General features: G+C 32.4%; 1 protein-coding gene across 1 annotated transcript in view; it reads right to left on the minus strand.

The window, feature by feature from the left end:
* The window catches only part of LOC102807423 (glypican-5-like), a 49,188-nt gene that overhangs the window by 12,899 nt on the left and 24,137 nt on the right, over positions 1-12,152 (minus strand). The window lies entirely within an intron of this gene.

Here is a 12,152-nt window from a genome sequence, read left to right on the forward strand (position 1 = left end):
TACTTGGGTCAATGAGTCCCCCAATTCACAGCTGTTAGCGGGTGTATCCAATTGTGAAATAACAGGTTTCAGAACTGCATGTCACTGGTGGGGTTCCATGCAGTTTGGGACTGGTAACCATTAACAGAAATGACATCAATACAAGGCTCAACAGGAGCCTGAAATTCTTTTTTCGGTAGGTTATGAATTAAGTTCATCCTGAAGACATTAACCTGGGAAATGCTTTACCGTAATGTACAGCTATATCTTCAATACTAAAAATGACTATATGACAACGTAATTTGTAACACAGCAATTTGATGTATTATAAAAACCTGACATGAGAATATTTATTTTCTCTGTACTCTAACCCCTACATATTTCAGCACCTCAGTAACTTTCACATGATCACTGCAAGCTGACAACTACTGACTCCCAAACAAAAACCCTTGACCTCAACTACCAGCATTACCACCTCCAATTAAAACATAATTGTTATCTGTCAGAACCAATTATCTTTATCCAGACAACTTGAGAATTTATAAATTTTATACCTTGGAGTTATAATTAAGTCATAATGACAAAATTCCAACATATAATGATTCAATATAAGAAATGCAAAAACTAAATGTGAATATTATGCACTGTACGAGAAATTGACACATAAAAAACCCACAAATTTGAATAAAATTACTGAACAAAATGAGGTGCAATAGATTATAACCCATCATTTTTGTGTACAAGCCTAATTCAAGAAAGTTTTGATACAATCTACTTGTCCACTATGCCAAAGTTATCATAAAAGCATGTTTGAAACGCAGCAGTATACTTTCTGCATTTTATAGCGTAGCTAGTAACTCACCATCACGTAAGATTGCACTTAAAGTCGTTTAAATTAAAAGTCATGATTGATGAACCACGGGGCTATTAAATGTAGCTTACGATGGGAGAAAAGAAATAGTGCAGTAAAAAGCATCCTGGAGTCCTTTTGGTCAGCTGCAACCACATCAAATACATTGTAATTTCTGACAGGAAAGGCCCGGTTCCAAATTGTCTATTGGAATTTTAAGGAAAATTTAAAGAGACATCTAAGCTCAAAATAGATTCCTTGAAACATGGTCAATGAAACTGGAATAGTTTTCACTTTGGAATACAAGATTGTGTATTACAAGTATTAAATTTACAGCAGGTGCAACATGCACTAATATATTGAAATTCTTGTGGAAATTCCATTAACTTTTTGACCCCTCAACTTTCACAAAAAAATCTTTAATCAAGTTTCCATTTACTATTTTCAACTGAAGTTGATTTACCTTTTTTTTCAAGTAACTTAAGTAATAACAACACATATCCACAACATACTACCAATTACACGTTTTTTGTTTTCAAATACACATGGTTCAGGGTGATATTTTGGGATAGGGGAACACTGCCCCAACATTATCAGTTTTTGATATCCAAAATGTTAACCAGTCGATAATCTTCAATTGGATCAAGATGCAAAGCAAGTCAACTGAACCCAATAAAGTATTCTTAGAGGAAATAATATCAATGGCATGTTTAATTCATGAATAATTTAAGTTTTTTTTATTTTTCATTTGGATAATCTACGACTATTTAGTTATTACCGTAAAATCTGTATTAGAAGCCGCATCCCTAATAGAAGTTGCACCCATTCTTTTTGAATAATTGAGAAGCAAAAATTCATCATTTCTCAAATGTGTAGGTGCTCTAATAGAAGCCGCATCCCCTCTATTGCATTGTATCATTTTAATAGAAGCCGCGGTTTCTAATACAGATTTTACAGTAGACTACGTAGCTCTGTAACCACAGCATTCTTCAAAAGAGAACTCCGATCTAATCTACATAAAGCTTGTTCTCAAATTTGAGGTAGTTTTACACTTTAAAAGTTTAATTATAGGTATAGTATATACATGTACCATATAAAAATAAACTGAATCCCCCAGTTAAATGGAATAAAGTTACCATAAAGTAATAAAATTGTTTAATTGTGAATAAATTTGTTCTTCTTAAATATCCTTACATCATGAAAAAATTAAATGACAAAAATTGAAATGTTCAATCATAATCTCTTACCGGTACATCTGAAGATTTTTTAAGACTTTGTTCAGAAAAAAGAACTTGTGCATGTCTTTGACGATGGAACCTCTAAGGGACGACGTCAAAAGATCGATGTCGGATAAAAAATTTATTTGCTTTAGTTTGGGGGTGGGGGGTTTTGACCTCAAAAAGTTTCCATCCGACAAAAACGATTTTATTTTTTAATGAAGTCAAAAAAATCTTGGTATATTTGTAGTTCGTTTTTTTTTCTATCAAATCATGGACAGAAATAACCAAAAAAGGAAAAAAAACAGAAAAAATGGTTTGGTTCAAGTGTAAATCTGTGCGTCAAATGAGGTGCATTTGTAAAATATTTTTACACCCACCCGACAACCAACTGCTATATATAATTATCAATTTGTATTCAATGGTGAATGTAGTCTGACGCCATGACCAATGTTTATCAATTAAGTTTCAGTGGGGGGTATGGGGGTTTGGAAAAAAACTAAAGGAATTAAGTTTTTTATCCGACACCGATCTTTTGACGTCGTCCTTAAAATGATTGTTTTTGTAGAAATTTCAAATTTTTTTAACCATTATAAGATGTTTTTCAAGATATATATTTCAATGCATGATTTTCTGTTGCATTAAAGACACCAGTGAATTACCGCAAATTGGTTCCAGCAAATCTTTGTGCAACCATGCCACATATCGGCTTAAAAGGCATAGACTCATCAGATTTCCAAATTTCTCCCACAAAATACTAGAAATTATGGACATTAAAACTGTATCTACTGTTAAGTTAAATCATCCCGCTATCATTTTGATTGCGATGAAACTTCCATAAAAGCGTAATTTCAAGTGAGCTAATACAAATCACTGAAGTAGTTCAGTATGGTAAATACTGATACCCCCTTACTATAGAGAAAAAGAAAACCTAAGAAGTGAAACCGCTATCTTCAAAAAGTTTTAATGATAAAACATGTTGAAATCACCAAATCCTCAAGAATGCACGTAATTGGCAGGTCAGTGAGTACGAGGTCACGTAATAATGAGCCTATCAGAGGATGTAACCACCTATGTTGGTATGTGGCACTTAAAGGGACATTGTATTCATGTGTATGACCCACCAAACAAGATTGTGTACATAGCAACCAATCCTCGGGGCGGAGCTACGTCATAGACGTTCTACGTTGCTAAGACGCGCACCACTGTACCACAAATTTCTATGGGCTTTGTGCGCGCTGCTGTGGAACGCCGGTGGAGCCGGTGAAAACTCGAGAACACAAACTCAACTTTGAAGTAATCTTGAACAACCAAATTCATGTATTTTACACACATAGGGCTAATCTTGTTACACTGTTCAAGGGATTCTCAACAACCATCGCAAAGTACCGTTTTCTGCGAGTTTTTGGTCTTTGTTTTCACCGCGAGGTTTGCCAGGCGGTAGAAAATGCACGGATGTCCACCCCCGAGGATAGGCCATTTTGAGAATAGCGTTATGTTCAGCCAAATATTTCTATTATTAAGAATCATGGGAATGTGATGCCATTTTCAAAAAAGAAAATGTAGAGGGCTCTTAGTGGACAGAATACATCTTGGGGTTGATCACAGTTGAACGTTTGTTGTGATAAGCTACTGGTTATCACTTGTTGCCAATCTGAGTTTGAATAAACTCTGTACGTTACACGATGCGAAGAAGAATATGCAAGGACACCGATGCCTTTTAACTTACCGAAACCAGAGTGGACCACCAAACATTTGAAAAATAACTGCCAATAATAAAACACTGCTACATAAAGTATGCAAGACAATCCAATGCAGTTACCAAAATGATAATTCCACATCACATACAGCAATATGCAGACCACCCAAAATAAAGATTTACACTTGCTATTAAATGGTTTGTTTAATGAAAGAATTCAGAGTCAAAAAGCCTTTTTTCAAACAAATACAGTACTGTAAAATACTTTATTTTAGCTGGAATTAATTTTCGCTGAAAAGACTGGTTGTTTCGTATGGAATTTATTTTCACTGATTTTTGGCAAGTAGAATGTGAGATATAGGAAAAATAGTATATTCGCCGGATTTAATTTTCACTGAATCACTGCTTCAGCAAAAATAGCAAACATTAATTCCAAGTGAAAATAAAGTATTTAACAGTATTTGACTTTTAAACGCGTTTATAGAAAAGCCAATGTAATGAAGAATACAGCAGAAGAAAAATTAATCTGAATAGGATTTAATAGGCACTAAAAATAAACAAGCAAATAAATTGATATGTTTGAATAATCCTAAGCAATCACTGAAAGGTAAAAAAAAAAATATATTCAATTTTCTATTTCTGTGCTAGGAATCCAGCATATTTTTATGGTTCATTTTGACCCAAATTCACAGGACTGATTATAAGAGCAACGTGAATGTGGTGAACGCCCTAAGGGAAAAAAAACCAGTTACATGTATAATAGCGTTCATGCAGGACAAAATATATTAACTGATGAGCCATCAAGGTAGAACGATTTTTTTTTATGTTTCCTTCCTGGCCCTCAAGCTAGTCCAATCATTGGCACACCTATGTATCTATCCTTGTACGACACAATATTTATAAATGATGGCTTCTTTTTCAAGGTTTATTTTTGAACATGTGCTTTACAGAGAAAGAGACTTTTCCTGATCTATTTCATTAGGAGTTGAGCTAGAACCATAGTCCAGAGAAGTAGGTATTTATTTTTGTTGTAACTCCAAAACACAATGATCCCAAGATCGCTAACACTTGTTTGATTGACCATGGCATCGAAGATACCGGTACAGTGCCATCACCTACATATTCTTTCGAAAAATATACTATTTGAAGCAGATAACCATTAAAAACTAGTGGAGTTTCTTCACAGCACAAACTATTGGAATCATGCACACGTGTAACACATTTTATAGCTACGCCCAAAATACATTGTAGTCCATCATTTATTGCACAACTGTGACCACACGACATTCTGTTAACATCCACACATTTTCATAAAATCTCCCTGAACTTTTTGACCTTTCATAAGTAAAATACACTACGATTTACTCCAAAAAAAATAATTTTCTTAGTAAATTCTTGCATACTAATGAGGGATTCATAAACATTCCAAGCTGAATAATTTTCTTGGACTAATAACAAAGCTGGTCAATCCTTTCCCAGCAATAACAGGTACCAGTACTCATTTTACAAAAATTGAAAAACCTCATTAATTATTCAAAACACATGCAGATATGTAAATGAGGCACCATCAGTGATACACAGTTCCTGTACAACTAAGCATTTTAGAATTGCACATGCACGTATATTGGCCCAAACACCACTCTCCCTTATGGATTTACACTGTTGAAAACCATATTGGGAACTTTTATAAATAGCAGAACACTTAAAAACAAGATATCAAGTTTTATTAAATATTAATTAATACTATAAAAGCATTTACCATATTTTTTCTATAAGAAACTCCAATAGATGTGCATATAAACCAATAAAAAATTAAATGGCTGTATACTAAATCATTAAAAAATATTTTTTCTAACCATAGAATAGCTGTGATCTCTAAGTAAGTTCTATGATTATAATATGCACAATGGCAAACCATGGGAAATATCTGCATTTATTTATAGAGTAAATTTTGCAAATCAAAGAAAGCTTAGAAAGAACTCCCGTGTGCTGAGAGTATTGAAGACACATTAAAAATTAATTCAAAATTACTTGTACATGAGATATTGATGGAAAAGCTGAAAACTAATTATGTAAATGAGGTAACTAATATGAAAAGAACAGAACAAAAAAATTATGAATTATTATGCTAATTAGAGAATTAATATTAATCAAAATTAATCAGGCCTGTCTATTGTCCTAGAGCATTTATGTACCAAATTTTATTCAAATGTGATGATCAATAATTGAGATATTAGTGTTAATTAATTATGTTAATTAGGTAATTAATAAGCATAAATATTTACCAAAAACTAATTGGGTTTCTGCATAGTTCTTTTTAAAAGTTTCATTAAAATCCAATTTGTGGTTCTTTATATATCAGTGGAACATTATGCAAATTAGGTAATTAATATCCAATTAAAACTAATCAGGTGTCTGCATAATCCTAGAAGATCTATGTAGCAAGTCTCATTGAAATATGATGATTACTACTTGATATATCAAAAGCTGAAAATTAATTAATTATGCAAATTAGGTAATTAATATGTACTCATATTACCCTAAAAACTATCAGGTCTGTGCAGTGTCCTATGACATCTATGTACCAAGTGTCATTGAAATGTGATGATTAGTACTTGAAATATCAAAAGCTGAAAATTAATTATGCAAATTAGCTAATTAATATATACTGATATTACCCTAAAAACTATCAGGTCTGCAGTGTCCTATGACATCTATGTACCAAGTGTCATTGAAATGTGATGATTACTACTTGAAATATCAAAAAACTATTCAGCAAGCAAACATTACCAACACTCAAACATTCTACATGACAGATCTACAAATAAAGTTGTATTCGACAGCAAGCAAGTCAAAATAAATAAATCAAAATATTTATAAAATGTTTGAGTGGCATTTTGTATTGTTCTAATGGAAATGTAATGGTGTGAAAATGTTACTTCCTAATATGTGTTTACACCGTCAGCAGTGCTTTGATCGTCAACAAAATAATTGTCAATGACTACCATGTGACATGTTTTCATATATGGTTACATAACACAGGAAACTATTTCATACAAACAATTGGCTGCTAACAATTCAGGTTTAGCCTTTTCACCACCAGACTTTCACAATATTAGTGACTACGCAGTCACTGATTATGGTTGCCATCAAGTAATAATAATCCATTTCACATACTATAATACAATCCATGGGAAAAAATAATGTATATTTAACAGTTTATAGAACATGTCTAATACTAGTATTTGGGTTTGCCATCAATCAAACTGCACAATAACACTGTGGAATACTTTATTTTCGCTGGAATTAATTTTTGCTGAAAAGGCTTTTTGGGCAGTTTTGTATGGAATTTATTTTCATTGATTTTTGATGAGTTTAATGTGAAATATCGGAAAAAAAGTATACTCGCTAGATTTTATTTTCATGGAATCATCCCTTCAGCGAAAATAAATTCTAAGCGAAAATAAAGTATTCTACAGTATTCAGTTTGCATTGACAAATATTTACATACACATATTTGTAATAATATTTTCCTTTTTTTTAATACATGTTTCGTATATCTATTTGTTGTTACATCAGAATAATACATTTTTCTCATCACATGCAATCTTTTTCTGCTCTCCAAGAATGGTTGCACATTCCAAAAAATACTGTAAAATGACTATGGTAATTTTCACTGGATTTAAATTTCACTGATTAAGCATTTCAGGCATATTCAATGTGTTTTAAATTCATGGTTTTATCATTTAGAAGTGTTCTATGCTCAATTTTACATACTCACTGGGTTTTAATTTAGCGCATTTTCCAGTCAGCGAATTAAGCAAAGTTAAAACCCAGTGAATAATTAATTCTTTTACAGTGAGTGTTCGGAATTTAATGCTTTTACTGTGCATGTACCGGTATTGTTTTATTTATAGATCTGTAGATATACATAACTAGTGTAGCTGTAGATCAGAGGTTATCGACACTAACTTTTGAAACCATTCAATTTGCTTTATTACCGATAGTCTCAACTTGCATGCAAGTAAATCCCTTTTGGAAAGCCAACATTGTTCCTCGTCAAATTGACGTTGGTGCAACGTACTGTGAATTTGTTATGTATTTTTCTAATTTAAGATCAACCATAGACCTTACAGTGGAGAGTCTATCGATCAACTGAAAATTAATTTTAAAAAAAATATGTTTATTTTGCTAGAATTTGATTGTCTGTGCAATCACTATTATTTTATAAATATTTAGAGAAAAAAATCTCTAAAATAATAATTACTCCTGTGAGGGTGTTGGAGAAATATAAAGTACAAATGAGTAATATTTGTAAAATATTTTAAAAATTTAAGATAAGTTTTGTAAAACCAGATAACCTGAAATCTAAAATAGCTGAGTTTGAGATGCACGATCTCCCTATGATTTTGGTTAATGACGACAGCTAATTTACATATTAATCAGCATATAAATTTGCATATTATTTGCATATAATAAATTATAATACACCAAGGTAACTGCAACGACCATTGTGTGCTCCACACATAGGAGTCAAAAGGAGTCAAGTACCAAAAACAACAAAACACCTAAAAATTTAACCTAACTTGAGTACTGTCAAGTTATTTTAAAACCAGTTGTTTTCACAAAAATCCCACTCAATAATTTGAGACATGGTTATTCTAGGCATCTTGTTTATTTAAAAGTTTGAAAAACAAGCATAACATCACGTGCCAACAGTTGTTTTGAAAATAAAGATCATTATATTTATGCAGCCTCTCGTGCATGAAAACAAGTTGTAAGTGTACATGTATGTGTGAAACCCATACAAATCTTACTCAAAGCTTCATCTGACCATAAAGGGATTTGTGAACTGCCGGTGGGCATTTTAGCAAAAGGATAATATTACAGTGAATATTACAAAACAGCCTACTGCGATGAAGGAGGTAGTCATTCAGTCTACAGAGCAAATGTCATTCTCTGACATCACTGCAGAGATTTCAACTTTGACTTTAAAATATCAGGACTCTGTATTTCAACAATGTGCTCATTAGTTTACAAGGAAACAAGCTTATGACGCAAACCATAGTATGTAGGTGTTGAACACCAGTATATCTATATTCCCTGAAATCATCATCATTTAGTACATGACTGATCATCCATAGTTCAGCAAGAATTTACACGCCACTGAAGTGAAGTAAAGTAAAAGACAGATGGAACCATCATTTTACACAAATATCTTTTATATTGAACAGGAATCATCAAATATTAACTTTTTGAAATCCATAATTTTTGGTGCAACAGTTTGCCTATTTTTTTTATAACCTTTTAGATAATTTTGAACTAAATTAACTTTGGAAATTTTGGAAACAATACGAGTACAATTATGCAATTTTTTAAATTGTGAACATTGATTAAAGTTGACATTGGTGCTCAGAGAGTTGAAACATGATTGCAACCACTGGATGTAGTTCGTATACAATAATAATTAAGATGTAATTTTTTTGTACATTACCCATTCAAGTGAAACCTAATTAAAAGGACAGTGTGCTATTTAATAGAATTCGTATTTGTAAAATCAATTTCACTTCTTCAATACTCAATAATACATGTAATACATCTATTATCATTAATTTCCTATCCAAACATTCAAATTCAAATGTGATTATAAAAGTACTTCAATATCAGATCAGACATTACAACATGCAAAAGTCTTCTGGACACAAATAGTCACGGCTTCGAAAATAATTATACCAGTAATCAGCTTTAAAATATTCTAATAATTCACAGACAGCCATCCCGACAACTCTAGCATGTTAATAATTAAGTATGTACAGTCTTTTGCAGTGCACAATATCTAGGGTATGTTCAACAGCAGTTTTATAATGGGATTCCAGCAGACTAAAGTATGCAAAAAGACAAGGGCACTCAGTAATTATGGTAGTGCTATTACAGCTCATGAATATTCATGAGCCAAATTCATCCTTATGGTTACTGGTAAGTGCTACTCACTTGAAGTTCCATTACATACCAATTTTACTTGTATGCCTTATACAATGCAAACACAATGCTAGCCACCAAATCAGATAAGAAAATATTGTGGTAAATTTGGCTTACTGGATTAGAAAAGTATCGATAGTCACTGTTGTCTACCGTTAGCAAAATTACTTGTTTAGTAGAAAATAAATGTTGTAAATGCCAGGAAAAATGCATTTCTATTCTAATGACAATTGTCATTAATTGGATGCTGGGAGAAGTAGAAGACAAACTTTAATAAGTCAATAAAGAAGGAATCACATGTACAAACTTGATCTTCAATGTTCAAAAGGCAGAAAGAAAATAACTAACACCATAGACCCTCTGTTAGAGGGTCTATGCTGCCACCTATGATTGGACTACAGTAAACAATTTACGTAGTTTTGAGTGTTTTTAAGACAACTACATGTATCTATTTGAGTTGTTCCTAGTATAATTTGCTCACCATACTTTTTGACAATACTTATCCACCTACTGCCTACTCATGACTGGATGAAAAGCATGAAATGATTTCCCAGAAGATGCAGGTTGTAACAGGAAAATTTCTTTTGTAGCCAAACCGCAATTAAATTTGGCTTTTCAATAACTTCCTTTTTCCAGAATTCCTAAGATACCGACAACAATCAAAGGTCTACTGCGCTTGCAAAAGGGAATATATTGAGAAAAAACTTGCATATAGATTGAAATTTGAAGAGATTATTTGTGGTGTCTTGGGCATACTGACGAAAAACTGTACGTACTTAAAGACTAAATACTAATTTGCAATGTACTTTGTATTTCGATGAATGGTTAAGAAACAAAACTCTTGGGTATACTAATGAATACTCAACATTTACTGTGCCTGGATTTGCATACAAAATCAACTGGTACAATTATATATTGAGAAGCCCATTGACAATCATTTCATATGGTGCATTGACACATGTTAATACTCCAATCGCATACCATACATTTTACTTGCATCTTACTCTCATCACATGTAGCAACAGTGTCAGAGGACGAACTCGCAAGACTTTTTTCGTATGCGGAAATTCCAAGCACAAGTGCCAATGGTAAATAAAACATGGTGCAAAAAACCAGCCTGGATGAATTCAAATACCTAGGGATCTCAAAATGTTTCCAAAATCTCGTGTCACGGCATTAGTGTATGAAATTATGAAGAAAAGATAGTAAACTTTAATCCATGTGGCATCAACTTGGCTACAAATCATTATCATTATTTCAAGCAGTGATACCAGCAGTGTAGAGAGAAGGTGGGGGGGGGGGGGAACTTATTGTGGAAGACCAAGTAGAACAACCCATTGCAAAAAAGAACATAAAAACAAGCAGCCTCTCGGCTGAGATAGCTCCGCTGTTAGCAATGCACATTTCAATTAAAGAACAGAAGATATCATTAGAAAATGAACAATATGCATAGTATCAATGCTATGGGACTTGCTGTTTTCAACAAGAATTCAAAAATATAATTTTTCACCATAAACGATTGTGGTTTTTAACAAGAAGTCGAAAATATCACTTTTTACAAAAATGACAAAAATATTCATCAAAATTAGAGAATTGAAGATATCATCATGAAATGAACAAATTTGAGAGTGGTCCACATGTAGTACATATATATGTAATATCAAAGCAATTGGACTTGCGGTTTATAACAAGAAGTTTAAAATATCACTTTTTACCAAAAATGACAAAAATATTCACCAAAATTAGAGAATTAAAGATATCATTACAAAATGAACAAATCTGAGAGAGGTCCACATGTAGTACCTATATATGTAATATCAAAGCAATTGGACTTGCGGTTTTTAACAAGAAGTTGAAAATATCACTTTACCAAAAATGACAAAAATAATCACCAAAATTAGAGAATTGAAGATATCATTACAAAATGAACAAATCTGAGAGAGGTCCACATGTAGTACCTATATATGTAATATCAAAGCAATTGGACTTGCGGTTTTTAACAAGAAGTCGAAAATTTAATTTTTTACCAAAAATAACAAAAATATTCACCAAAATTAGAAAATTGATGATATCATTACAAAATTAACAAGTCTGAGAGAGGTCCACATGTAGTACCTATATATGTAATATCAAAGCAATTGGACTTGCGGTTTTTAACAAGAAGTCGAAAATTTAATTTTTTACCAAAAATGACAAAAATATTCACCAAAATTAGAGAATTGAAGATATCATCATGAAATGAACAAATCTGAGAGAGGTCTACCCAAGGTACATATACACCAAGTATCAAAGCATTCAGGCTTGTAGTTTTCAAGAAGAAGTCGAAAAAGTAAAACATTGACACGGACGACGACGACGGACGACGACGACGGACAATCACTCATATGATAAGCTCCGCTCGACAAAGTCGACAGCGGAGCTAATAAAA

The sequence above is a fragment of the Saccoglossus kowalevskii genome, chromosome 1 (genome assembly GCF_978046115.1).
Source record: "Saccoglossus kowalevskii chromosome 1, keSacKowa6.1, whole genome shotgun sequence".
Classification (NCBI taxonomy): Eukaryota; Metazoa; Hemichordata; class Enteropneusta; family Harrimaniidae; genus Saccoglossus; species Saccoglossus kowalevskii.